The sequence below is a fragment of the Oryzias latipes genome, chromosome 15, assembly GCF_053564925.1.
Source record: "Oryzias latipes strain Hd-rR chromosome 15, Olatipes_Hd-rR_3.1".
Lineage (NCBI taxonomy): Eukaryota > Metazoa > Chordata > Actinopteri > Beloniformes > Adrianichthyidae > Oryzias > Oryzias latipes.
Window position 1 is genome coordinate 29,575,131 of NC_136251.1, and position 26,945 is coordinate 29,602,075.

General features: G+C 39.8%; 1 protein-coding gene across 4 annotated transcripts in view; it reads right to left on the reverse strand.

Moving 5' to 3' along the window:
* The window catches only part of macrod2 (mono-ADP ribosylhydrolase 2), a 427,772-nt gene that overhangs the window by 299,775 nt on the left and 101,052 nt on the right, over positions 1 to 26,945 (reverse strand). The window lies entirely within an intron of this gene.

A 26,945-nucleotide genomic window follows, 5' to 3' on the forward strand; every position in this document is an offset into this window, starting at 1 on the left:
TGTATTCACACACAAAAAACACAAATGCAACAATTTCACCTGTAAAAAAAGTGACACATTTTGCTGTGGAAGCCCCCCAAAATGTTCAATGAACCGTTTTTAGAACAGAGAGGGAAAGTCCTAGGTGAAAGTTTCGTGGGTGAAGGCAGGGTGCACCCTACAGAGGTTGTTAGTCTGACGCAGGGCCTTGCACACTCCAGATGATTCTAATAATAGCAGATTATCTAAACTGTATATTACTGTAATTGAATACTAATGTGTATAAGTGACCAATGCATACATCAAAGGGTTTTTGGATTAATCTTTATACTGAGAAAGCAAAAATGCAACAGTAGTTAGGATAACTACAAATGAATTATATTTTAGGACTAAAATAACCACTTAGGCTTGGTTTGTATAAGTTACTAAAAGGTAAAAGTGGATGATGACACTTTTTTAGGGTTAGCGGATGTAACAGGTTTCTGAATATTTTCATTTGAGTTTTTTTAAGAACCATTTCAGTGAAACTATTTCTTCCTATGAAAAGTAAGACTGCTCTGTCCTGCAAACGAATGACACCTAATAGGAGCCAAGCACTTCAAACAAGACCAATAATCTGATCAGGTCTAGTTCAAGACTGAATTTTAGCCTCTAGAAAAAACTGGGCAATTCCACAATATCCTGTGTTGCCATAAACACACTACAGGGAGTCTGCCTGGTGAAAACCCTGACCTCGCCCACCTCTCGTCCCCTGTGGGTCTGACAGGCCAGCTGCAACATTGATCTTCCAGGCTACAATTTCAAGGGCTGAAAAACAATCTCCCTGTTGGCAAACGGATGGCAGAGCATCCTAGCTCTGGGGTCGCCAGTTCAGCAGAAGCCTGAAGGTTGCATAGATGGGTGTTGATGGCCAAAGTGCTTGACAAGCAAAGCAGAGATGTGTGTGGTTGGCCTTCCACAGAGAGGCCCGATGGCTGTGTCACTGACCGGGTGAAGAGGTCATTATTACTCTCACGCCCCCAACACTTCATCATTTTGCACTCACTATATAAGGGAGCTGAGGACAAGCAGGGTTAAACTTATGATAGCTGAAGTTCACCATAGCATAGCAAACATGTTCTGACAGGTTTATTACCTTTAGGGTAAACAAACATTTTACTTTTGAAGTTTTAAATGCGTACATAAAATAGGTTTGCACGTGGAAACTGCACGTTAGAGGAAAGGCTTCACATTTTAACACTAAAAACTGCACAAATCACAATTTAAAATGTTGAAACTTTCAATAAACAACCAAACTAAATGATGGCTATGAAATGTATGCAAGACCTGGACTGAGTGAGTGTGATGTCACCAATAGAAAATGGCTTCCTGCTGCCCCAATGAAATACAGTCAATTTAGTGGCCATTTTTTCGCCATGTTGGAGCCAGACGCCGTAAGTGAGCAGTGATGGTACGTGTCGGTCCCCGTCAACGTTTCTTTGACTCCTGCCAATCAGGAGTGAGCTTGTTGGAAGTCCACTTACAAGCGGGCAACAAGATATCTGTCAATCAAACGTTTTGAACATTTGACGTAGGGGCCAGCAGGCTCCACCTACTTTGGTTCTACACCTACAGAAAAAATATTATTTAAAAGAAAAAGCAAGAACAGTGATTCTGACCAATAGAATGACTGAGTAACAGCTTGTCTACAGAAGTTTATGGGATTCTGGCTTCTTGGAGCCAGCAGGTACTTCCTGTTTGGAACGCCAGGGGGGAGGAGTCACTCCAATTTCCATATACAGTCAATGTCTGAGACACAGCCACCCTATCACATCCAATGCAATCATTTTAAAAAACATGATGATGGAAATCAATCTGATTCCGATTTTGAGTTAAAATATTATCAATAAACTATTTGGGACCATTTGTTTCTCGTCTTGTTCTCGTTTTATGTTCTCTCAACATGACTTCCTGTCGTTCATTGAACAGTTGGAAGTGGTTACATCACATCGCTGTAGCTGCAGAAGCCAACTTCTCTCTGAACACCAGAAGTTCAGTGTTTTTGTTCAAACCCAAAGTGTTTTTCTCTTCTCATCCTTTCTGCCAACTTCAATTATTCCCCATCAGAAGGAGCGCCGTGGTGAAACTCACAGAAAAACTCCTTCATTTTCAGATTTCTTCCTGAAGTTGTTAATTTCCTATGTTTTATTGACATTTGGGAAATTTTAGTAAGCAACATTCTGTGAAAGCAGCATTACCAACATTTTTAGAATCCCCATGAATCCTGTGATTAGTTAAAATGTCAATAATATTCTTCTGTAGGAGAATAAATGTTACACCACGTTAGGTGTGGAGAAAATTAAGGCGCAGACTAAATCACCGCACAGATAAAGTGTTGTGCGTTTCTAATTCTTGAGGAAATAATCTGTAATTTGTCTCTAATTCCTATTCCTGGCACAGGCACGATCAAAAAGAGAAAAACTGCAGATGTAGAAATAAAGGAAATCCGGTGCTGATTCAGAGTCATTTGAATTTAAGTATCTGCTGACAAAGTCATGAACCAATACTTGTAATACATTAAAAAAAGTAAAAAACATTTTACAAACAGATTGTTTTCCCCCCTATTTTTACTTTATTACCATATTGAATCATTTTACACTTAAACAGAGCACTTCTGTGAGGTGGCCTGAACAATCACATAAAATTATCCAACTTTCAACAACAAAAATAAGCAACTGTTAAATTAGATGATAAATAAATTATGGAATTTCATGTTGGTCACATGTAATCCATGCGGCCAAAATGGACACTGTTGCGTTGATCAAACAGATTTGAACCCTAACCCCGCCCTAAATACTGGCAAATAGTCACTTCCTTTTATAAAACTGTTGTTGTAGCATGAATATGATGGTGAGCATTTATGACTAGCTCAAATCACTGGACCTATTGATCATTTTTAATCACTTTTGTCGTCTCTATGAAAGAAATGTCTGGATTAAAGGACTAAATCTATTTCTGACTTTATTCACTTTTGAAAACTTGAAGTTAAGTTTAAATATAGGTAATAAATAAAATAAATCAAACAGCATTAAAGTAAGGTGGCCAACAGGCACATTTAACTAAATAAAACTATTTTATCTCCCACAAAGAATAAAACATTTTTATTTAAGTTACATTTACAAAGAAAAACGAATAAAACTTGTTCAGCGTGTTCACATTTTTGTGATGTTACAATTAAACTTCTAAACATAAATATGATGTTGGTGTTTTTGTGTACATTTGATCAAATATGCTGTTATTATATATTTGTTCAAAACTTGCTCTTCCATAAACTCAAAAAAATATTTGAAAATAAATGAGTTTAGAAAGAATGTCATTTGATTTGGGTTTTGTGAGGTTTACATGAAACTCCTTTTTAATAAACTGGAGGGAAAAACAACTATCTGGGCAAATTTTCAACTAATTTAGTTGAACATTATTATTGAAAACCGTCGCAACTTTGAGGAAAACTAGCTGCAATTTCAATGGAATTGTGCCTCAATTATTACAGTAAATGCACATGAGACCGTGGAGAGTCTGTACATCAGTACAGACTAAAGTGTTTCTCTCTTTTTGGTTGCTGGTGTGCCGCTGGATTTTTGTCAAGGAAAACGTGTACCTTGGCTCAAAAAAGGTTGAAAAACACTGCGGTGTATCATACTTTGTAGAAAACATTTCCTGAAGTCCCACTGTTAGCTGATGTGGAATTATGCGGTATGTCAGCAATAGCTTAAGACAGCATCTTAAGTTAAGATGTTGTGCGTTAAAAATTGAAAAGGATTACATAATGCAAGAGCTATGAAAAGTGATATGAAGGGCCTGCCAGTTGTAGCAGACCTGAGCTGCAGGTGAAACTTGGGTTAAAGTACTGCAGCTGTATGAGTGTTGGAGGGACGTCTTCAGCACACAATTTATTATTTAGCAGAGAAAGTTTCTCCTTGAATTCTTTATTTTATTTCATTTTATCTCTCCCCAGTCCCATTTTTCTTATTTAAGAAGCCGCTCAAAAAACACGTCTTCCGGTAATAATTACAGTATCAAACACACGATGCGGAACAAATAGATTTTATTATTTTGGGCTGTGAAGAGAACCATTTTTCACCGTTTTTTTCACCCCTCCTCTCTTTTCACGTCTTTCTCTGAAAGATATACGTCTGGCGTGAGAGAGTTCTTGTCTGAAGCTTATCGCTCGTCTTAACCCGGCAGAGAGAAATTCCTCACGTTTCTGAATACAAGTGTGATGGTGTGCGTTAGTGGCTCGTCTGCGGCTGCACTTCCTCACCTGGCACTCGTGTGATTAGATTTCATTTCCAAGCCTGGAGCAGATAAACTCTATCTCTATCTGCCAGGCCCCTCGACATCAATCTGCTTCACCGATGGCCTGTGTTGTGGCAACAGCCTCATGACACATTCCCACCAATCTCTATATGCATAATATTCAAAAGACATATGTCCCATGAAGCCTCACATTTAGATTAAAAGCCTTTTTTAGGCAAAATGGGGCAGTTTTTGTTCCCCCCCCCCCCAATAATATGCTGAGATCTTTCTAAAGAGAGAGCCCTCTTCTGCACACCAGTCACTTAACGGTTCAACGGCGGCCTGCAGCTGCACGCCGGTCATGACACGATCCTGGAAGACATCCACATGTCCTGAGACAAGAGGGCTGGCTGAGAAGGAAAGGAGGGAAAGTAGAAGCGTGGCGGCAGATCTGCTTATTTATTGTCCGCGTCTGGTTTAACAGCTCATGACCACCTAGCTTTATTAAGCTGGGCTTTGAGCAAAACGCATAGCAGCACTAAAACTTCCTGATGGTTGAGGGGGGAATCAATCCAAGATGCTGCCTGCAGGAATCACTGAGAGGAACGCTTTTATCACACACAGGCTCTGTTGGTCTTAACTTACATTTGAATGTTTTCCTAAACTGCAGCAAAAACTACATTATAGCAAACACATTTTAATAAATGCTAACAGTAAGGAAAAATCTTTTACCCACTTAGTAACACAAAGAATAAAAGAGTTAGTCAATAATAACCAGAGAAACACCAATGTCTTTGTCAAATCAGCCCTTCCAGCTTTGATTGCAACATGTACTTCGTTTCAATCTGCATAAATTGAGTTGTTTTTTTCCCCCTAAAATCTTGCGTTCTTTATGTTGGAGTAAAAAAGATGTCTGCTGCTCCCTGAACCACTCATTTCCATGTTGATTCAAACGTACTCTGGCTTCAACATCTCCAAATAAGCCGACGACATCGAGACAAGTAAATCCACAGAAGGAAGACGATGCAGCATGTTCAAGTGGCGGTTTTGTTCAGTTAGTTACGCTTTAAATGTTTAGAGAAATCATCACTTGATGCATTTCCCCAATTCTTTGTCTACTTCCTTGCAGTTTTCTATTTTAATTTGTTATAAAGTGCTGGGTTTAAACCAAAACTTTGCCCACCCTCTAAAGAAGCGTAAAGACTTTTTTCCATGATGTGTAACAAAACTGCAGAGGAAAAGTGAAAAGACAATTTAATGTAAAGTCAAAAACTGAACAACAAAATACCCTTTAAATAATGTAAAAAAAAAAGAGGTATAATAATGTAGTGGTATGACTTCCTGCCTTTAGAAATTTTCTCTGTAATTTTAAAGCTGTTAGTTTAAAGACTGATCTTTGAAAAGTGATAACAGTATTTGCATTTTATTTAAAAAAAAAAGAAACCCTTTGAAAATCTGAAAGAAAAAAATATTAACCAAGACATTTTATTTCTCACTTCTGAAGAAAAACATTAAAAAGAAAATGTTGTTTTTTTGGCTCCCCTTGTAAATGATAAAGTTTGATTAAAGATGAAGTCTTTATATTCATGTAGAATCTTTGGAATAAAAGTGTCTTGAGATGCAAATCGTTGAGAAACACACATCTTACTCTGAAATAAGACGGCTTTTCATTTTACATTTCAATTCATTTTGACGTAGTTAAATTTGAAAAAGCAATACAAAAAAAAATTGACTTTACTGAAGTAATTACAAGAGTCCTTTAATATTGTAATATTATTTACCATTTCATGTTGGAAGATTTCTAAATTTACTTACCTTTTTTTTTATGTTTACAACACTACTAAGGCATTTATAAAAACAAACGAAAGTCCCACAAGTCATAAAGACGGTAAAAACCCCAACATCTACAGAAATATTGTTATGAAGAATAAAGTCATAAAAAACATAAAATTCTACCAACTACTGAGCATTAAACTGCGTTCAGTTGAAGTTTTAAATTCAAAGATGATCAGGCGGGTTTTTGTGGATGTGTTGGTTTAACAGTTTCATTAGTTACAATGTGTTTGTGTTTACTGTGTTTTGTGTGCTGTGTGAAGCCACACCCCCTCGCTTGTTGCCCCATGGTCCCCGTGACCCCCCACCGCTGCTGTAAATTGTGTTTCACGGCTTGAAGGTTGTAGAGAAAGGCTTGTGTTTGCTGAGAAAGCCAGATTAGAGCTCATCAGCTGTGGTGTTTGAGATCCCTGCACTGACCCCAGGGGCAAAAAGCCAAGCTGCTTTCACACTACAGCACACAGGGACCCAATTCAACCTACAGCAGACCATTTTCACCACTCACCCTAAAGAAGAGACGGCAAATTGCCATGTCAGGAACTTTGGCCCTGATGACAATACGAATACAGCCTTTGTCTGTCATTTAGCCTGTTAATGACTAAAAGGACATTGTGCATTTCAATTCTCACTTCAGAATAAAAGAAAATTGTGTCACTTTTTCCTGTGAAATGTTTCATTTGCAACAGCTTTAAGTATATGTTAAAGTCGGAGGTGATTAAAGCAGTGGCGCACATGTGTCTCAGTCTATAGAGGTGATAGAAACGATCTAAACATCTTATCCTACCATTGGTCTTAAAAAAGACTTTTCCTGCATGTCTTTAGGTACAGACCTAACATTGACGAAACATTATTGCTGTAAAATGTCAGATAGTCCATTCTTCAGCTCATTCTGCATCTGTACAGAATATACAACCGTTTATTAAAGCTATCAAACATAGGAATTGACCCTGTTTAGGTCTGTTATGACAGGTGGTAAAATATCCTCCAGTAGGTTAATATGACTGTCCTCCGCTGCTCTCTTCTATTAAACATGTAACATAACATCAAAACAATTGGCTCTGATGTGGAGTAATGACTGTATTTGAGAATGTATAATTGCAGAAAAAGAAACTGTAGAAGGAGGAAACACTGTGGGATTGTATGTGAATAATACCTATGAGGTTAAAATGTTTCAGTGGTCAAAAAGACTGATAAGATTGTGCCAACTGAATTTAGATGATTTGACTTTGAACTAAGCTACATAAAACCTCAGGCGTTGGGGCTTTTTGGGTTGTCCGGGTCTGTGGAGGGTCGTAGAGAGGAGCGGGTCCAACTTAAAGGGGAGCACAGGGGTGTCTTGCAGTTTTCTTGAGGCTCATCAACCACCTCAAGGAACGTCATTAAAAAATACCATACCAATATACCTATGTTGTGCATGTGATAAATGTATCGTGAAGTATTGGTAAGGCTAATGTAAATCGCCCTTAGCAAGATCAAGTACTGGTCTATTACTGAGCATGTGCAAGGGATGGGCAGGTGCTACAGAAACTACACTAACTGCATCATTTCATCATTTCTAACAGTCAGGTTGCATTCAAGGAGGGTGCACTTGTCACGTAAACAGTACTGACGGGTTCATTGCCCAGGCTGCAGGATTTGAGGGTGTTAAAAAAACAAAAAGTAAGACACGCCTACATCTCACCTAAATCAACCCGGTGCTGTATAAGTGCTTACTACAACCTGTTGCCTGTGGGATGCCTGTAGAAAAATGTACATGAACAGTTTTACTCTACGGCGTAAAACTTTGATGTTTCGAGTAGGCCAACTGAGTATCTTTTTATTTTCAACCTGCAGACAGCCCGTATCCACCCGGAAGTGCAGTTGTGACTAGGACTTTAGTTCTAAAACATAGATTAGATTTCAGCTAAGCAGTAGAATTGTTGTCCCCATAACGAAGAGCCAAATATTACTATAACTTTAGAAGATTTAACAGCAATACAATTGTTGTTCTAAGAAAATATCTGCACTTTCATTTGCACTCAGACTCATTAAAAGTTGTTCCACATTGAAACAATTCTTACTTTTACGCAAATTTTAGGCTCTACGTTGACTGTTTAGGCTAACTCTGGAAAAAAATGGTTTTAATCGGCTTAGTAGATATCTTCCATGGCAACAATAAAAACGGCGTTCTTGCAGTAATGTAACAAGCACCAGTAAAATGAATTGCATGATTTAATGACCATCTGTTGGGCACCATTGTGGACCTTCATGCGACATGCTTTGTGAATGATCAAAGGCAGAGACTACATTGAGAGCTATTCACCTCAGGAAGCACACCAAGAAATTAATAAGCTACCCAGCATCCAACCAGTTTCTGTGCCGTTTGGCTATTTCCATCCCCTAACTGCTCTCATTAGTTTTGCATAAACTATTGAAAAAAATCGGAATACAAAACAATGAAGACCTCATCCATGTATCCAATCGTTAAATGACTTCCTGCTCCTTGTTCAACATCAACAAATCTAAAGATTTTTAACCCATTTGTCAGATAATAGCCCAGTAGAATAATTCAAACGAGCTGAGAAATACTAAGACTGCATTTTTCCCCCTATTAGCTGCATATGTTTATAGTTGCTCACTTACACACACAGGCGCATGCTGATTTCCTCAGACAGACATTCAAAAACACTTGCCTTTTTTCTGTTCAAGGCTCAGTAAATAAAACATTTAAGAGCTGAGCCACACATAGGCGTACAACTGACTTTAGACTGGGAGTTTCCTGCTGGAGCAAGAAATAAACAAAAAACTAGTGCAAAGAAAGAGGAGTTCACGTGAAAATTTAGGCTGAAAAAATGTATTTGTACTAATTAGCCATTTTCCAATCCCATACCATAATAACGTAACAGCTACCCTTAGTGGCCACAACTCGTCGTCCTCTTTCGGCTTCTCCCATCAGGGGTCGCCACAGCGAACAAGTCGCATGGTAAACTTGGCAATGTTTTACGCCGGATGCCCTTCCTGACGCAACCTTCTCAAACTGGGCTTGGAACCGGCTGAGGTAGAGAAGGGAACAGGGAGCAGCCCGGAGTCGAACCCTGGTTTCACGGACGGAAGGCGCCGCAAACCAGCACGAGCTAAACCGGCTCCAGCCTTAGTGGCCACAACTAATTATATAAAAATGTACATAAAAGCAGAGTAAATGTCAGGCACAGAGTAAAGAAAAGCCCTCAAACGATGTAAAGTGCGTGTCTGTTAGAATAATTAATACACTCTTTAGGCTAACATAGCCTTTGTTGCTTAATTTTGCTGCATCTTTCTCTTTCATCTTTGTCTTTTTTTTTTTTTTCCTAACCGCCGGTCCTAGGTAAAAACTGCACAGTGTTTAACATGCCGAGGGGACACGTGTCCACCCAAAGCTGCACAGAACAAATCTACGACTCTGTTAGCATTCACAGCTCATTTGGCCCAATCCGTGTTTTGGCATTCTGTTATTGTCACGCTTGGTGAGATTTTCCTCGCTGCCCACAAATGGGAGAAACATGTTGCAGGCGAGGCTTGCATTTGCTCTGTGTCCTCTAATGTTTCCTCAGACCTGCTCATGTAGAGCATGGTGTCTGAAAACAGACAGTTTGACATTTCTGCCCAGTACCTGGAGCATTACCATCTTCAAATCTTGACACACACAATTTCTTTTAATTTCAGTTTTGTAATTAACTCAAATGATTGAATTGTTTAAGTAAAATTGCAATGTGGATATGCAGTTTAAAATGATTGGGTAGAAAATACTAAATATTTCTTTAATTTAGAACCTTTTTCAAGCATTCACATCTACCATTAAAACAATCATGTAGCCTAATTTATGTGGGGATGCAGCGTCCGGACTGTTTGGTCAGTCGTCGTTCGATGCTGCCTCTACTGATTGACTTCAGATGGCGTACATGTGACTGTCGATTAGATATTAAAATGTCTGGACCAGCTGTCAATATTGGTTTTATTTTTTGAACCCTTTTAACTCCCGAGCTATTTTTGGTAACAGAAACATGAAACACTTTCTTTTAATTCTTTTAAAAGTTTACACAATTAATACAATTCCAATGGATTCTGAGGCAGAGAAAAGCTTCTTTGTGCCATTTTCTGTCAATTCCATTAGTTGCGTAAACGGTTGAGAAGTGACACTACGTTCACCCTGAGCATGTGATGCACGTTCTTGAACGAGCTGTCACTACCCGATCCTTCGCACATTTCCGTCACCTACAGCCGGAGGAGGTTTGGTGCAAAATGTTAAAGTGGTGCAAATGTCGCGAATCCTGCTCCAGGTTTTTTCTGTCACATCTCATAAAATAAGTAACTCATAACTTATACAATTCTGGCTGGACACAAACAGCAATGATTAATTTGTCCTCCATGATCAATTTTCAAACGGTTGTCACTTTGTGAATTGAAAGTGATGCCATCCATGAGTCACTACCAAATCCTTGTCCCTCCTAGATGGATCAAAGTTCAACTGGTTTAATGTTCAATGAGTCAATGTGTGTTTTCTATGTGCATTTACATAGACTTTTTATTTCAAATGGTCACTTGCCGAACATAGCTTTACAGTAACTCAAAGAACACAGAAGATAAAGCTCTAAATGTAACCATTTAACATCAGAAAGGTCGCCAGCCAAATCCAAAGAACATGTGCTCTTTGACCTAGCGTAACTCTGTTTACGCAAGCGACAAACTGGCGTTCCTTCACTTTACCAAAAAGGTGGAGCATTTCGTCTTTACACAGCTCGTCTCTGTCTCAGAATTAGGTGATAAGCACTTCACTGCGGTAAACTTTTGCATATCAGCACAAAGATGCTTTTCTACGCTTTAGAATCCGCTGGAATTACATCAATTGCGTAAACGGTTGAAAAGTTTCAGTAGTCTAAAGAATGTTAACATTGGGGCTAGACCTCCGATATTAAAGGGTCAAAGAAAAGGAAATCGTCTAGAAGCAATCCATTGATGGTTTGTATATGTTTCTAGTGAATATCCACACAAAAGTAAAACTATCTGGGAAAACAAAAACGGATTTAACAAATGGATGCATGTTGCCAGATAATGCCCCCCCCCCCCCCCCCCCACCCCCGACCCCCATTTAGATTCTACCTCCAATTGACACACAATCACCAAATTCACAACATTTCTCAAAAATCCTGATTTGGCCGTAAACATGCTGGGACAAACAGGGACAGATTTACTGAAGGGGATGGGGGCATTTTCTGGCAGACCACCCTCTGCCTCCATTCTAATTCTGACTCCAAGTGACTTAGAGCTGCCAAAAACACAACATTTATCAATAATCCCAATCTGGCTGTACACTCAAAAGTAAAAAAAAATAAAACACACACAAAAAAAGCCATGGTTCAGAGTCATGACGGAGAGGGAGATTGTGTGTGTGTGTGTGTGTGTGTGTGTGTGTGGGGGGGGGGTCTTTTTATGGCACAACTACGGAAGTTAACATGCTTTAGAAATCACTTGTCTGGTCTATGTCAGTCCTCTTCTATCCAAACTACGTCCATGCAACAATAGTTGCCACTTTTTGAGGTCAAAGGTTCCCAGCGGTCATCAGATCGAGTGGTCATGGTATTTTTTACTATTCTAAACGTGTCTACATGTGTCATCCTCTATGACGTTCATGTTTTGAGATAAAATAGTACATTTAAGTGCCCTAACCCTGTCATGAACTATAGAGGCACCACCCTCGATCATAAAAAAAGAACCAATGACTGTTTCAGTGTTGGGTTGATCATTTGTTTGACCCCAGAGGCTCAGAGAAGGACACAAACACGCTTTTAGTTTTACAAGTGGAGAGAGGTGGAGGTGAGGCAATCCAGGCGGTTCCTAAAGCTTTTATCTCCCAGGTTAGCAGCAATCCTTTAACTGATTGACTATAATTGGGGGGGGCACTGGTTTTCGCGTTTGTATCTAAATGCGACAAGTCTTTTTTAAAACAAGGTTTGAAAAAGGTTCAACCTTTGGAGCCACACAACTTACCTCAGTAGATGGGGGTCAGACCAACATAAGACACAGGTTTGTTTTAACTTGGAGGATTTAATATTTCACTGACACTAAAACATAACTTTTGAAACAATTGACATAAGCGCAGCAGGAATGAACATCAATCCATTTTCTTGACCCGCTTAGTCCAGTTTTGGGGTCACAGGTTGCTGGAGCCTAACCAAGCATATCAAGGTCAAAGGACAAGGTGTACCATGGACGGTTCGGGGCTACATTCACACCTAGGTGACAATTTAGAACCCAGAACAGAACAGAGAGGGGAAATTGGAAAAAACAGAATTAATTTATTCCAAATAATCACTGATATTCATTTGGTCTGCATTCGTTTTTTGCACACAAAAAGTCAATCGTGTTATTCAGTTTTAGGGGAAAAACAGACATCTTAAACAGAGAGATGCCATGTTAGAACTTTTTCAGGGACAGCATTCCCACCTCCTGGTATGAATATCACTTCTTCCAAAGTGTATTAAAACTGCTTTATGTTAAAATGGTCGCCATGACTAAAGTCCGTGGAGAGGATCTCCATCTCTCACTGTTAAATGAACAATTATTTCCTGATGTGCATGAGAGGCCCAGAACCAACTGATTGGCAAACGTTTTGAACAAAGACTTCCAGATCCTTCCTGATGATGCTGGACACTCAGTACTACACCAGAGGCAAAGCAAAATGCTTAATTAGAGCTTTTGTAAACCAATGTCTTGATACCACCCCCTGTAATGCCCATGCCCATTATTACTGCTAAGTATGCTCCTCCATCAATTATGGCATGCGCTAATGTGAGTCTCACAGTGGTGAGCCAACATGTTTCATTGGGCTCAAATAGCTTTGCTGCACTCTCCCACTTAGAAATTAATCTTCTTCCCAGCAGACACATTTGCTCATATCAACCCAGAAAGGAATCCAAACTGGTATTTATTGTGTTGTCTACACCAAAACATTTCATTTTAAAACTCGATTACTAAAGGTTTGCTCACAAAATGCCAAAGAATTGACTGATTGATTCCATGTTTGGCTTGTTTTGAATATGCCAGATCTGGCGCCACGTATCAGCAAACAAAAGAGTCTGTGTTTATCGGTCAATAAATGAATACAGAAGTTTGCAGAAGGAAACATTATTCAGTTTCCATTTCAGCTTTTGGGTGAAAATATGGATGGGACGATAAAAAGATGTCACACAAACAGTTTTCCTCTCATCATCACACACTGACATCTGTTCAACACTTCCACCACATCTTTTACACTGCATATCCCTCAGTTGTTTTTCAAGTGATCGTCTTCGTCTTCACTCCCCACGCTTCTTGGTTTTAAATAGTCTTCCCTCTCCTACCTTTTTGAAAGATTCTGTGGTTCTCCTTGGAGATCTGTCAGCACACATAAACAGCTGCAGTGTGCGGGTGATAATGAAGTGTCTGGGAAAAGAGGATTATGTGGAGTGTTGGGCATCATCTCTGTGGTATAACCGCTCATCTCTCCCCCAGGAAGGATGCATGGAGTGACTTTCACCTCAGTCCAACTGCCTGTCTCAGTGTCACTCCCTGCTCATACTGGGATGGCTGCTGTGGTCCTCAGGAGGCCACAGTGAGATAGCTAACACAACAGCTCCTGCTCCTGAGGGACATGTGGTGTTTTATCCTCCGACACTGCTCTGTTTATTCTGCACAGTCAGGCTGAGAGGGGCATAACAGGCGCTGGGAAAGTGAAGATCTTCACCAAGGGAAAAGACTGATGCAGAGAGAAATATAGAGGGGTAGAAAGAGACTCAGCAAAAGAGAAAGTCCCTCTCCACTCGTCTTCTCCGTGTGGTCCGACACAAAAGATGACAGCTTTCCTCTGGAGTTTCTATGTCCTCCCTGGGCCTCAAGTCTCCGTGTAGATGAGTGGCCAGTCAGCCTCGGCTAACTCGGATGCCCCACCGGGGAGGCAGAAATCTGACAGTTTGTTGGTACGGAGTTGGTAAAGGCCTGCTGCACCAGGTCGATGGCAGCACACAAAGTGCCAAAGAGGCATCGCTGAAGAAATGCTCATAGAAACGCTGTCCTTTCGTTGCTTTTGCTAACTCAAAGGCCTGTTATTATATGCTGCAGTCACAAAAGAGCATAAGGTCTTTTGGGCCTGTGAATTTGGGGTTAGGTTGCTTTCACAGCAGGACTGTTTGGTCTGAATCAGAGTTTGTTTCCTTGTGTTGCCTACTTTATATCAGCAACTGTGAGAGCTCATTTAGACTCCGCTGAGGGCCAAGCGATTTAACTGGTATTTTTAAAAATCTAAAACCAAAAAAAAAAAAAAAAAAAACGTTATTTACTCATTGCTGCACAAAAGAAATCTGGAAAATGAAATTACATGAACCACATTTATCAACACAACTCTGGAGTAATGCATTTATGTGTGACAAAAAAGTAATAAAAAAATAAAAAAAACACAGTTTGCAAAACATAAACTGCGCATCCCGGTTAATAATAACTAGAACACACATTGAACAATCTAAAAAAAAAAAGTGTATTAAGTAAATTCAGTAAAATCTCTGGTGGGCAGTTGTAGAGTAGTAAGAGGGGTCCGCCATTTGGCACTAGCTGGGTTTTCTGTATCTGTGTTTTTTCTTTGGGATGGATTTTTGTGTTATAACATTTTCATATTGTGTGTGGTTCACTCTATCCTTTGTACATTTTAAACCAAAAGAATTAAAAGAAGGACACTTTCATGGCCCAACAGGAAGAGGCCACCAGACTGCTGTTGTCTTAAAGGACCCTATAATTCTGATCAGTGTTGGAGTTTAAGCGTATCGTGGTACATCGGTGGTGATAAAGCACCAGATTTTGGACTAAATTTAAAGGACTGTGACATTTCTTAGCCTCAACTGCTCTTACAGGAGGATCTGGGCTGCATGTTTGCGGATGAAAAACGGGCAAACGCACAAAATATCTGGGTTGTAGACCGCTCGGTGAGAGAAAATGAGAGAGAAAATGTTCACACACACTTTTTTTCTATGGGTATGCTGCCGCCGACAGGTCAATTTCACTTTTTTTACTTCCCCAAAATCCTGTGTACTGAGCAAGGAGCTTGTTAGTACTGGTCTCATGATAAATGTGCGTAATTTGTGTGGACATCCTACGAGCACTTACGTAACGTGCATACCCCGTGTGTGTGGCATTTGCATGCGGTGAGTAAGAGGCCAGTACTCACATTTACAAATGTCTAGAGTGCGGCATGAGGATACTGTACGACAGCATCACCCATACGTCAAAAGCGCAACTTTCGTTAGCTTTACAAATACGTCACGATAGACTTACCACGCACTTGGAACGAAACACGCAAGACAATGGTATGTTCCAATTTTCATGATGTCCGTTTGAGGCGGCCGTACGGGCCTCAAAGCAACTGCAAGAGACACTTCTGCTCTCTACCCTCTCGACCCTCTACGGGCACGGACAACCCAAAAACCCACAGCAACCAAACTGGTTTACTCCTTACGGGGGAATGTGAATAAATTTTTAAGAGAAAGACTTAAAAAGACTCAAGTGGCAAACGCATGCACGAGTCTCATATCCTACTGTTCCTGGAACACCAGGACATAAAAACCTTAAGTTCTAACATTAACTACACCATTGAGTCACACAGAGCATAGGATTGTTTTTAACCATAGCTAAACACCTTTTTTTTGGAGTCCCAGTTAATTTATGATTGTGTATTCCTTCATTTGAGATGTACACCATTAAACAAAGCAAAACAGCAGATGTGTGCTTCAACAGAAAAGTAGGCCATATGGCGGAGGGTCTGTAAGGCAAGCAAATTCTCATCTTCTCAAGGCTCCTGTGAAAACTGCTGAAGCATAGGATCAAGGTAAATGTCTTAAAACATGAGAAGCCCATCAATTATTCCATTTCCACATTCATCCAACCAGAAACGGGCTTGTTTTCTAAGGAAAAGGAAGGAAATCCACCACCCTCATTCCTTCTCTGTACTGAGAAGAACGTTCACCAACAGGATGTCCGTTTCTTGGTGAACTGCTATGTTAGTTAAAACTTTGCTTTTAAACTTTTAAAAAGTTTTGTAATCGTGACACCCCAATTGTCAAGACAAACGTATTCTATGAAGTAGCAGCCTGCCCGGTAAAACGCGCCTCAAATTGTCAGTTCCCATCAGTCAATCAAGCATCGCTCAGGGCAAAATGACCAAAACTGACCACCGCGTTAACTGAGAGGACCGTTTAACATTCAACAAAAACACAAACATTTAACAAATATTGGGACAGACACACAGACTTGTCGTCATGCAAGTATTTAACTTGCTTGATAACAGTCATAGATGTATTTAAATTGACATACAAGTAAAATGCAAAGGCACTGCTAAAAGTGCATGCAGGAGTGTCCCAAAACGAGTCACAACAAAGCCCATGTAGGACACAAATTTGCACTGACACTAGGGTTGGTAATATTGCAAATTGTCTGAAATCTTAACAAGTGACCCAGAAATCCTGGTTCTCAGGAGGGGGTTTGGAGTTTACAAAGAGGTCATGTGGGAAAAGACGTGGAAAAAAACCAAACTGACAATTCTGTTTCCATTTCTCAAGGTTTGTCCCAGCATCTCCCATTTGTGAACACCAAGAGCTGACAAGAGCTTTTCAACAAATGAGACGATTGGTTAGCTGTTCAGATAAAATGTCCCAAATGAATACCAAAAGGGGAGGCTGAAAACACAAAAAGAGGCAAGCCAATCAGAAAATAGCTGATTGAAATAGCTCTTCCAAAGGTGAATGCGATGTGGTTTTGTTCCACCAGGGTCACTTTGTTTGTGTGAACATGCCTGAAATGGGGATTAAACTGGATGGGTAAAGCTACTTCTTATAACCATCAGAAGAGAGATGAATTGGCTCGACTATTATAAATAAATAGGTGAACCAACAAGCACAAAACAACATGCTTCTGAGCTCCTTTTTGTGTTTGTTTATTGTGCATTAGCAAAAGTTACACAACATCCTCAAAATGCCCCTACATGGAAAAAGCTAAAGTTACAGTAGGGCTGCAGATGCTGACCGTGTGCAACAACTAAACATTTTGAAATGGTTAACGTCATGCTTTTGTCTCCTTGTAGGAACACACGATATAAAAAAAACACTGAAGATGCATATTACTTGCACATTTGATTCATATGGCTTCTATGACTAAGTCAGTAGAACAGCCTTAGGAATCTGAGAACTTCATCTGAATAGGACATTTCTAAGAAGACCCTGTTTTAAAAACACAGTTTCTTTTTTTGTTATTAATGTCTTAATTTAAAATGTTGTGCTGATGTTATTATTAAACTTTATTTTTCATGACAGTTGTCATTATAAAGGACAACTGTCAATTGTCATTCAAACGTATCAGTTTGCGTATTTATTTGTTTTAACCAATTTTTCCTGCAGTGGACGGCATGGTGATGTAGTGATTAGTGGTCCTGGTTCAATCCCAGCTGGGGCAATCTCCATCTACCCCATGACCCTAAAAGGCAGTCAGTGGATTCAGAAAATGAGTGGGTGGATGGATGAGTTTGTCCTGCAATCTGCCCTATGTCTGTGTGTGACTACACTTTCTGTTTAACCCTTGTGCTATCCTATGGGGTCCAGATGACCCCCCACCCTTACATTGACATGTTCTCCCTACCATGACAAAGGTGGATAAAGGTGGAAAGATTTCATGTTATCCATGGACACCAGTGAAGATCACAAATCATTGAATAAAAAAGGTTCAGAGCACTGTCTAGTGGGTCTAGATGACCCTACTCCCAATGTTAAAAAGGCTAGGATAGAACAAGGGTTAAGCTGGGTTTTTTTGGAGATAAAACACTGTATTTATCTATCCATCCATCCATCTTCCTCCGCTTATCCGGGACCGGGTCGCGGGGGCAGCAGACTGAGCAGAGATGCCCAGACTTCCCACTGTATTTAAATAAAGTTAACTATATTCAAAAATCTGTTTTAGACAACAATTTATTTTTGTGATTTGAGAACACTCCCAAACCTGTTTTGTTCAATCTCAAACTCATTAGGTTTGATTATGTGACAAACAGTTTTGGGAAGAATGACACTTTTATAGTTGTTTTGCATAAATCATCATCAAAAAATTATGTATTAAAGCGCTTTAGCACAACTTAAAACTGAACAAAGGGCTGTACATTAAAAGCTAAACAAAATAAAAATAAATTTAACAAATAAGTGAGTAAAAACATGACAGCAATATAAACGAAAGTCTGACGGTAAAAACATATTAAAAGAAAACGTACATTACGTAGCATTTAGCAAACAGCTTTTTACAAAGCAGAACATGTTGGACAAGTGTTGCTGATGTGGGGTTAGGGTTCTAACACGAGGACACAACCGTCCAGGCTGAGCTCTGAACCCCTGACCAATCGATTAGCAGACACGATGCGTTACAGCCACTGATGTTCCAGGACTGACCAAGCACATCCAACTGAAAAACTGATTTTCATTTTGTTCTAATCATGACTCCTTCTGCCTGTCCCCCCTCTTGGTTTGAATCTGTTCTATTCTCAGTCTATTTTGATTGATTGTGTGGTGTTTTGTTTGTGTTGCCAGGTTCTTCTTGAAGTTCCTTTTCTAGATAGTATTTGGCTCTCCTAGTTAGCTAACTATGGTGGCCGAGACCCGCCGAGCAGCAGAAAAAGTTAACTGTGCAAACAAAAAACAAGGTGCAAATAAAAAGAAACCCTCCTGCTATAAAAAAAATAAAAGAAATAAAAAAAACTTTGCAGACGTCACATTCATCCAAATAACTATCGTTACCCATGCCTTTGATTATTGTTAGCATGATTGTTTAAGATAAGAACATACAATAACCGCAGTAATAAGCTGCTGGAAGTATTTAGCCATCATTTGTTTCCACTCAGATGTGCGACTCCTAAACATTTTAGGGAAAACAAAGTGTTTTATTATTTAAAAAAATCCCTCAAAGGATTGCTGAAACACTTTTAAACAAATCCAATCTCAGCTTTTTTATTTAAAGGATACACCAAACATGTTTTAACCTCGTACACCAAAAGGCCCTTTATCATTTTGACACAAAAAGCAAACGTAAACACTGAGGAGAAACATGCCCTCATGCCAGCGTTTCTCTGTGGTCTCACTCATCTCCATACTGCTTAGAACCTCAGTAAGACAGTAAAAGCCCCCACTTGGCTTGATATGCAGATATGTGCACGGTTAAGAGTTTTACCCTTTCTGTCGCCCAGATCCTGAAGATCAAGTGATGGCATCAAGGAGCAAATGCTCGACTGCCACAGGCAACAGCCAGCAGCTTGATTTATAGATGGAACGCCATGAATGATTCATGGGCCCAGAAAAGGGTTTCACACCATATAGAAACTTGTCAATCTCAGACTTAATAATTGCAACATAACTCTATAAGTTCAGTGAAAAACCCCTGAAAGCCAAGCAATAGTCAGCTGAGCAACACAGGTGGGCAGTAACAATTTATACGCCTTCACTTGATTTTACTTGAGTAGCTTTCAATAAAATTACAATCTTAAAGTTCCTCTCTGGTCATCTTTTGATGTATTTTTCAAACCATTTCCCAGTGGTCTTTTAATTATGATTTCTTTATTTAACGGGGGGGGGGGGGGGGGGGGGGGGGGGGGGGGGCTCATTAAGATTTACAATCTCTTTTTCAAGAGAACCCTGGACAATTATACTGCTTTTATCATGAGAAAAGTGCCACAGAAACACAATTTTCATTAGAGTGGGTATTTAAGAATGTATTTATTTTTTTCAGATTTGAGATGATGAATTAGATGTTTTCACACTGTCATCTAGTGAGTAGTTCTTGTGTTGAAGTGCTCTTGGGCAAGACACTGAACCCCACATTGCTGGTGGTAGTTATTGGTTGCAGTGAAGCTGCCATCATGTGTGTGGGTAAATGGGACAGTGACTGGAAAGCCCTTTGGGTCTTAAAGCAAGGTAGAAAAGCGCTTCATAAAAAAGTATGCCATTTACCGTTTTAACTGATTTTTTTTTTTAAATTGTCCTCAAAATGAACTAAGTTGACTAGTTTTACTTTATGAACTGTTGCTCCCACTGCTCATATTTTATTACATATTTTTGCATGATAATGCACGGCCCCATGTTGCAAGGATCTGTACACAATTCTTGGAAGCTGAAAACATCCCAGTTCTTTCATGGCGAGCATACTCAGCGGACATGTCACCCATTGAGCACGTTTGGGATGCTCTGGATCGACGTGTACGACAGCGTGTTCCAGTTCCTGCCAATATCCAGCAACTTCCCACAGCCATTGAAGAAGAGTTGACCAACATTCCACAGGCCACAACGGACAACCTGATCAACTCTATGTGAAGGAGATGTGTCGCACTGCATGAGGCAAATGGTGGTCACACCAGATACTGACTGGTTGTCTGAGTCCCCTGACCCCCTCAATAAAACAAAACTGAAGATTTCAGAGTGGCCTTTTCTTGTGGCCAGTCTAAGGCACACCTGTGCAATAATCATGGTGTTTAATCAGCATCTTGATATGGCACACCTGGGAGGTGGGATGGATTGTCTTGGCAAAGGAGAAGTGCTCACTATCACAGATTTAGACAGATTTGTGAACAATATTTCAGAGAACTGGTTATTTTGTGTAAGTGGAAAATGTTTCACATCTTTGAGTTCATACCATAATAAATGGGAGCAATAACAAAAGCGTTGCGTTTATATTTTTGGTCAGTGTATGTATGTTTGATTAATCGAAAATAAACCTGTTCCAATTCTATTGAACTGTAAATCCTAAATATAGAAGCGTCTCTTGTACATTAAAATGAATGAGCAAATCATCCTGAATCAATGAGTCCATCCATCACAGCTGATGGGAGGGGAAGGGTGGGGGGGTGTTCATGGGTGGTGCTCTCTATGGTGTCAGACATGTAAGCTTCCAAATGGAAAGGTGGTTTCCTCATTTAAGTAAACAATGACTTTCAGTAACAGATCTACTAAGAGTTGTACCGTTCTGTGACACAGCACAATGACTTACTTCATTAGTTACAGTTAAATATAATTTAGGACACTTGAAACTGTATATATTTCCACATAAATGTCATTGACTCACACTGATCAAGGAAGGCTTGGCCATACTTCAACATAATACTGACTATTAATTATCTTAACAGCCATTTACTTTTTTTTATTTCTATATACAAAAAGTGATTAAATATACAGTTTTGTGTTGATGTCATTTAAAAGCAGAGTCAATCCCAAATATAAAGATTGAAAAAACATTCAAATCAGTGCTGTGTAAAACCCAAATTAAGGAGAATATGGACAATAACAGCTTAAATGAAAGCTGGGCAGGAAGCATAGTGTAACTAACTCAATACTACATGTGAGAAGATAAGTAAATCCCAAGGGTGTCCTGCTGACTACAGAATTTTTCCATTCGATTTATCATTTTACATTTAGGATACTCCAGGGGAATGCACTCTCTCTGTCATAAGTTATACTAATGGCTGTTAGGACCATCTGTGAATTGAGGAATCTCAGCCATGCATGAGGTGCAGTCTATGAATTATGAGCATAAAGTCTCATTTTAGAGCGACTCGTTTGGGGCCATCCTTGCAGCTTTATAAGGTACTTCAGGCCAAGTCTCCCAAACTGTCACATAGCCCTCTTCCCTTCCCCCTGCGCCAAACATCAGGATCTTGTCCCCTTCAATCTACTCCATAAACAAGCCTGGGGCAGGACTCAGACAGAGGATAATGGTTCACCTGGAGGTGACAGGAAGAGAAAACAGATCTCTTCGTTTAATGAATGGGGGCACAGATAAGCGCTTGGGAGCACTTAAGGATCCTGATAAAGAAATAAGAAAACACCTCTGAAACTGTATACAATCTTTTTTGGCAGGCTGGACATCTTTGTCATAGAGTGAACCACCCAGATCGCCGCTTCGTTGAATGAAATGTTTGATCATTTTTTTGTTGTTTTACCCTTTTTTTAAAACTTATTTTAATCTTTGTTTTGCTTTTTTAAAAGTCGAATACAGTCATCCATCGTTAATCACAGGAGTGTTACTTTAGATAACAATTCTAGATCAAGGCTACAAATCCCTCACTACACACTTTATATACTTTTGCTGGACACAAATTAAACCTTCAAGGCCAGAGGTTTAGCTCCAGTGTTTCCATTCTTTCGACTACGGTAACTCTTCAATCTTTTACGCAATTAATGGAATTCCAGCAGATTTTGAAACGGAGAAAAGCGGCTTTATGCCGATATGCATCACTGCACAATATAGTAAAGTGTTTACGCAATTAACGTAAATTAGCTGATTATGTCGCACGGTTATGCAACACTTTACAATCACAATGTTGCATATCAGTTCAAAGCAGATATGTCAGAATCCGCTAATTCATGATCAAAGATCTATAGTGTTGGGTAATTTAGGAGTTGCTGGTGACATTAAAGAGTTGACGTTTTTACATTTTTCTCTCTTTATTAAACTCTCAAAGTTCAATCTTTCGTGCAAGATTAAGCCCAGTATTATAGAATGAAACCAAAGATCTGCTCATTATCAAAACAAATTTAAAACTTGGCAAATTAAACACATTCTGTAGTCGCAGGGGAGATCAGCCAATCAGGACGTAGAACACAATTCACTATAAAAAGATGAAAAATTGGGCTAAGAAAAAAAAAAACAGCCAAACTGCCAAATCTAACTACAACTCCATTGTTTATATTGAATCTCACTTATATTTATAACTCACTGAAATCTGCAGCAAATGTTGCATTGTCAAGTTGTAGAGAACATTTTACATGGGAAGGCAATAGTTTTGAGATCTATATTCTGTGGTAACCTGGAAGAAAGTCTCTACTGCCCTGCTTAGAGTTGGGTTTGGATTCTAAAAATGCAGTTTTATAATAAAAAAATATTGAAAAAGCTGCGGTCAATGTTATGCAAGAGGTGGTAAAGAGTCAAGACTTTCCTGAAAGTGTTGCTGCCGTGGGTAAAATAGCTGGTCAGGACGCATAAAACAGCATGCTGTTCAACTAGAGCAGAAAAAGATCCCTGAACCTGAGAGGAACGATTTGTTTGGGTGGTCTAGTTAAAGCACGGAGCTAAACGGCCAGTAGTTTGGGTTAGAATGCTAATGAGGCAATTTCCTCCCTGGATGGGGACATCAAAGGCAAAGCTACACAGGGCTTCATGGTTTCATTAGAAGGTTTACTGTGTGCTTGAATGCTTGTGTTTGTGCCAGAAAAAGTCAAGTGGAAGGAAAGGCAGGGCAGTTATGAAATTTACATTAGGTCTATATATCGGTCCTTCGCCAGCAGCCAGCCATGCTGTGACACACATCGCATGGGCAACTTGGTAGCATTTATAATTACCTTCTATTCACAGAGGCCTCATTTAGCCTGCTATTATCAGAAATCATTGTTATTTCCCTCTATGTACATTGGGAATTCCAGCGAGACCAACATGTCTTACAAAGATAACGGCGCTATTTTGGGTGACCCCATTGTGTATGTAAGACTAAGGCTGTAGAGCACTGGGAGAATTCAGATCGGTGAGTTTTTTTCTTAGAATTTAATCATGCACAAAACCCAAACAACCATGGGAATTGTTTCTGTTGCTAATAAAATAGTCCATTACTAACCAAAGCTTCATTTATACTTATCTCTTGTTGTTTTTTTTTGGGTACAGCAATTTCCTAGATTTAATCTAAAAAGAAGCTCACCTGCTTTGTGAAACCACGATCAACAACAGGCAAAAAGAGGTGGAAACATTTTCCTAAACACAATTTAAATAGAAAAAAAAAATTCAAAGTACAGACACTTTTTGACGACTAAGAAGGTGCAGCACTGATTTCCATTGGACTTTATTCATATTCGTTTGACTGGCTTGAAGCACAGCTCTGGAGGAAAAATGGAAAAAAATATTAGCCACAGCTCAGGTGTGTGTGAGGCGAGTGTGATGGATCATCCCGTTTTGAAGCTGGCCCTCTACAGAACTCTGAGAGGACCGTTGGAAGATGGGGACAGAGCACATCTCCTTTTCACATCGATTCTCACTCCCACCGAAGCAGGAGGTCATTACATGGCGAGCCACAGACACAGGTGGGAAAGGTGAGCAGAATGACACAGGGGTTCATCTAGCAGGTCTTCAAGTCATCTTTAAGTAACAGCAGCTCTTTATAACAATATGTAAAACATGTGCTGGCTTAAGCTAATTGCTACAGAGCTAATATCCACCAAGATATTTTTTTAAAGTCTAAAATGCTAACTGAAAACGGATGCACATATAAATCTCCCATTTGAAATGCAAACATAATTGCACTGCTGCTGACTTGATGCCAAGCAATTGGTATCACCTGCTATAATAGCTGTTATTATTTCAAGAAGAAATTGGATCAGTCAACAAGGCTGATATGTGAAGAATTCAAAAAGGTGAGCCATCTTAATTTAACAATAATGGCCATGTCATAGAAGAGAAAATAGCTTCTTGTGTTTCTCTGCACATCGCAAATCAATATGGAGACCTGCCTGCAGCTCAGACAGACACCAATCAGAGTGACGGTGTTCGCTGCTGGGCAGAGACGGGCTCAGAAATGGAGATGTATATTTGTGACCTCTGCTCTCAATCAAAGAAATTCTTCGAATGGTTCCAAGCTGAGGGTCCCCCTTCATCCCACCACATCACTGACAGATTGGGACTCCACAAGCGATGATTGCAGTTTTAACCGTGCATCACATGAGAATTGCTCTAAGGTACATGAATACAAACAGCGTCATGCACGCCGACAGAATGCCTACATCACCAAAACAGACACAGACACAAACAACCCGTCTTTGGCTCTAATGACTAAAGCTTGCTTTGATAAAATAAATTCATGACACAAATTTGTCCTCCTGCTGTATGCACGATGACTGTCTCACCTCAGAAAAACTTCTATACTTACTTCTATACTGGCGTTAAAGTAGGACATTTGTTAGACGATTGTGATTTGTGGACCCTCAATAAGAACACCCACAGGTGTTCATAAGATGCTACCAAAGAATCCTGAACTTCTTCAAGGACTACCAATAAGGATGTGCGCAACAGAATATCCACAGCCATCTGTGCAGATGACAGCCTGCTACATACAGAGAAGAAAAATGACCGGGTACAGACACTTAACAAGATCAAATCTTACAAGGGATGGTACCAGGAGGCAGGAAGAGAGGAAGGCAGAAAACGACCACATCAAAGAATGGACAGGATTGTCTTTCTGCGACTCACGGAAAGAAGCCCGTGGTGGTTGCAGATGGTAGGTAATTGTAAAAAATCGTCAATGGTGCCTCTACAACCCACTCAGGATTAAGATACGAGGACCTACAGGTTTTTGTTTTTAACTGATGTTTAAGATGCTTTAACCATTTAGCAATGGACCTTTAATTCCAGTGTTGACGTTCTTTGAATGTTTGAATCTTCAACTGTCTATGCAACTAACAAAATTCCAACAGATTCTGAAGCTGAAAAAAGCAGATTTACACCGATATGACAGACCGTTTGATTGATAGATCAAAAGAAGAGATGTGGACTTCCAACAAGCTCACTCCTGATCGGTGAGAGTGGTTATCAAAGAAATGTTGGCTCATACCAACTCGGACCAATGCCTTCTTACTGATGACGTCTGGGTCCAACGTTGCAGCATTTGTATCCGTACTGCGAAAAAATGGCGACTGAATTAACTGAATTTAGTTGGAACCAGAAGTAAACCATTTTCTTTGGTCACACTCACTCAGTCCAATTCTCAGATCCAATACATGTTTCTAGTGTTCATGTTTCTGTCCCTTTTAGTGGCAAGATCAAATGAATGCACAACTTTCATGTAAAAAAAACGTTGAAGCCGAGGAAATCACTCAACTCTTAGTTGAACAAGGCCGATATAAGTCCTGTTCCAATTTTCTGGTCTTGCTCCACATGATGCTAAACGCTGCGACGCGTTTGAGTCCAACTTCGATTACCAACGAATGTGTGCGGGTTTGCTGCAGCAACCCTGCAGCCGTCCTCATGTCTTTGCCAAATCCATCATTTTTTGATATGTTTCATCACAACAGTGGAGAACATCAAGGTAGAGCTGCTCACTCCCAGTTTTCCAGCTTTAATGAAGCAGGGAAACAAATGTTGGAATGTATTTGGACCCCGCTGCTCAATCTGGGTGCATTTTAAAGGAAGAAAAGAAAAAAAAAAGATTTTTTTTCTGTTTTGGAGGGAAAATATCCACCAATTTCCATATCATAAACAACAAAAGCCTTTGTGATGCCACTCTGTGGCCAATCAGCTTGCAGTCTTGATAACACTGCAATTTAGCCTGAGTCAGCACAACAAGAAGCACGGCCTCAAGCATTCTACAAAAGTAAAACACAGCATGCAGAGGATGGATATACCATAAATCAGAATAGAGCAGGACTGTGCAGGACGCAGTAGGGCTTCTGGGTAAACGGCTATACATCAAGTGACAGCGAACACGGAGGGGTAAGGCAGAGAGGAGGACTGGAGCTATGGCCTTATTTCTTTAAAAAAAAAAAAAAGCATTTCTCCATTCAGCTGAACATTTTACAAGCAAATGAGAGCTTTGTACTTCAAGCTGTTCCTCGTGTGATAAAGAATCATTTTTTTCAATCATGTCACTGCCAAAGGTTAATTCTTCAGAAGATGGACAGAAGGACTCGGCTGGAGCCCTCCTGGACAGCCGCCTGCACATTACTCCCACATCGCCATCGGCTGAATTGCATTTCCTCTATTGTTTGACGATTATGTTCTTTGACAAGTGGCCAAAGTAATGACCACCTCTCATGTGGAACGCCACG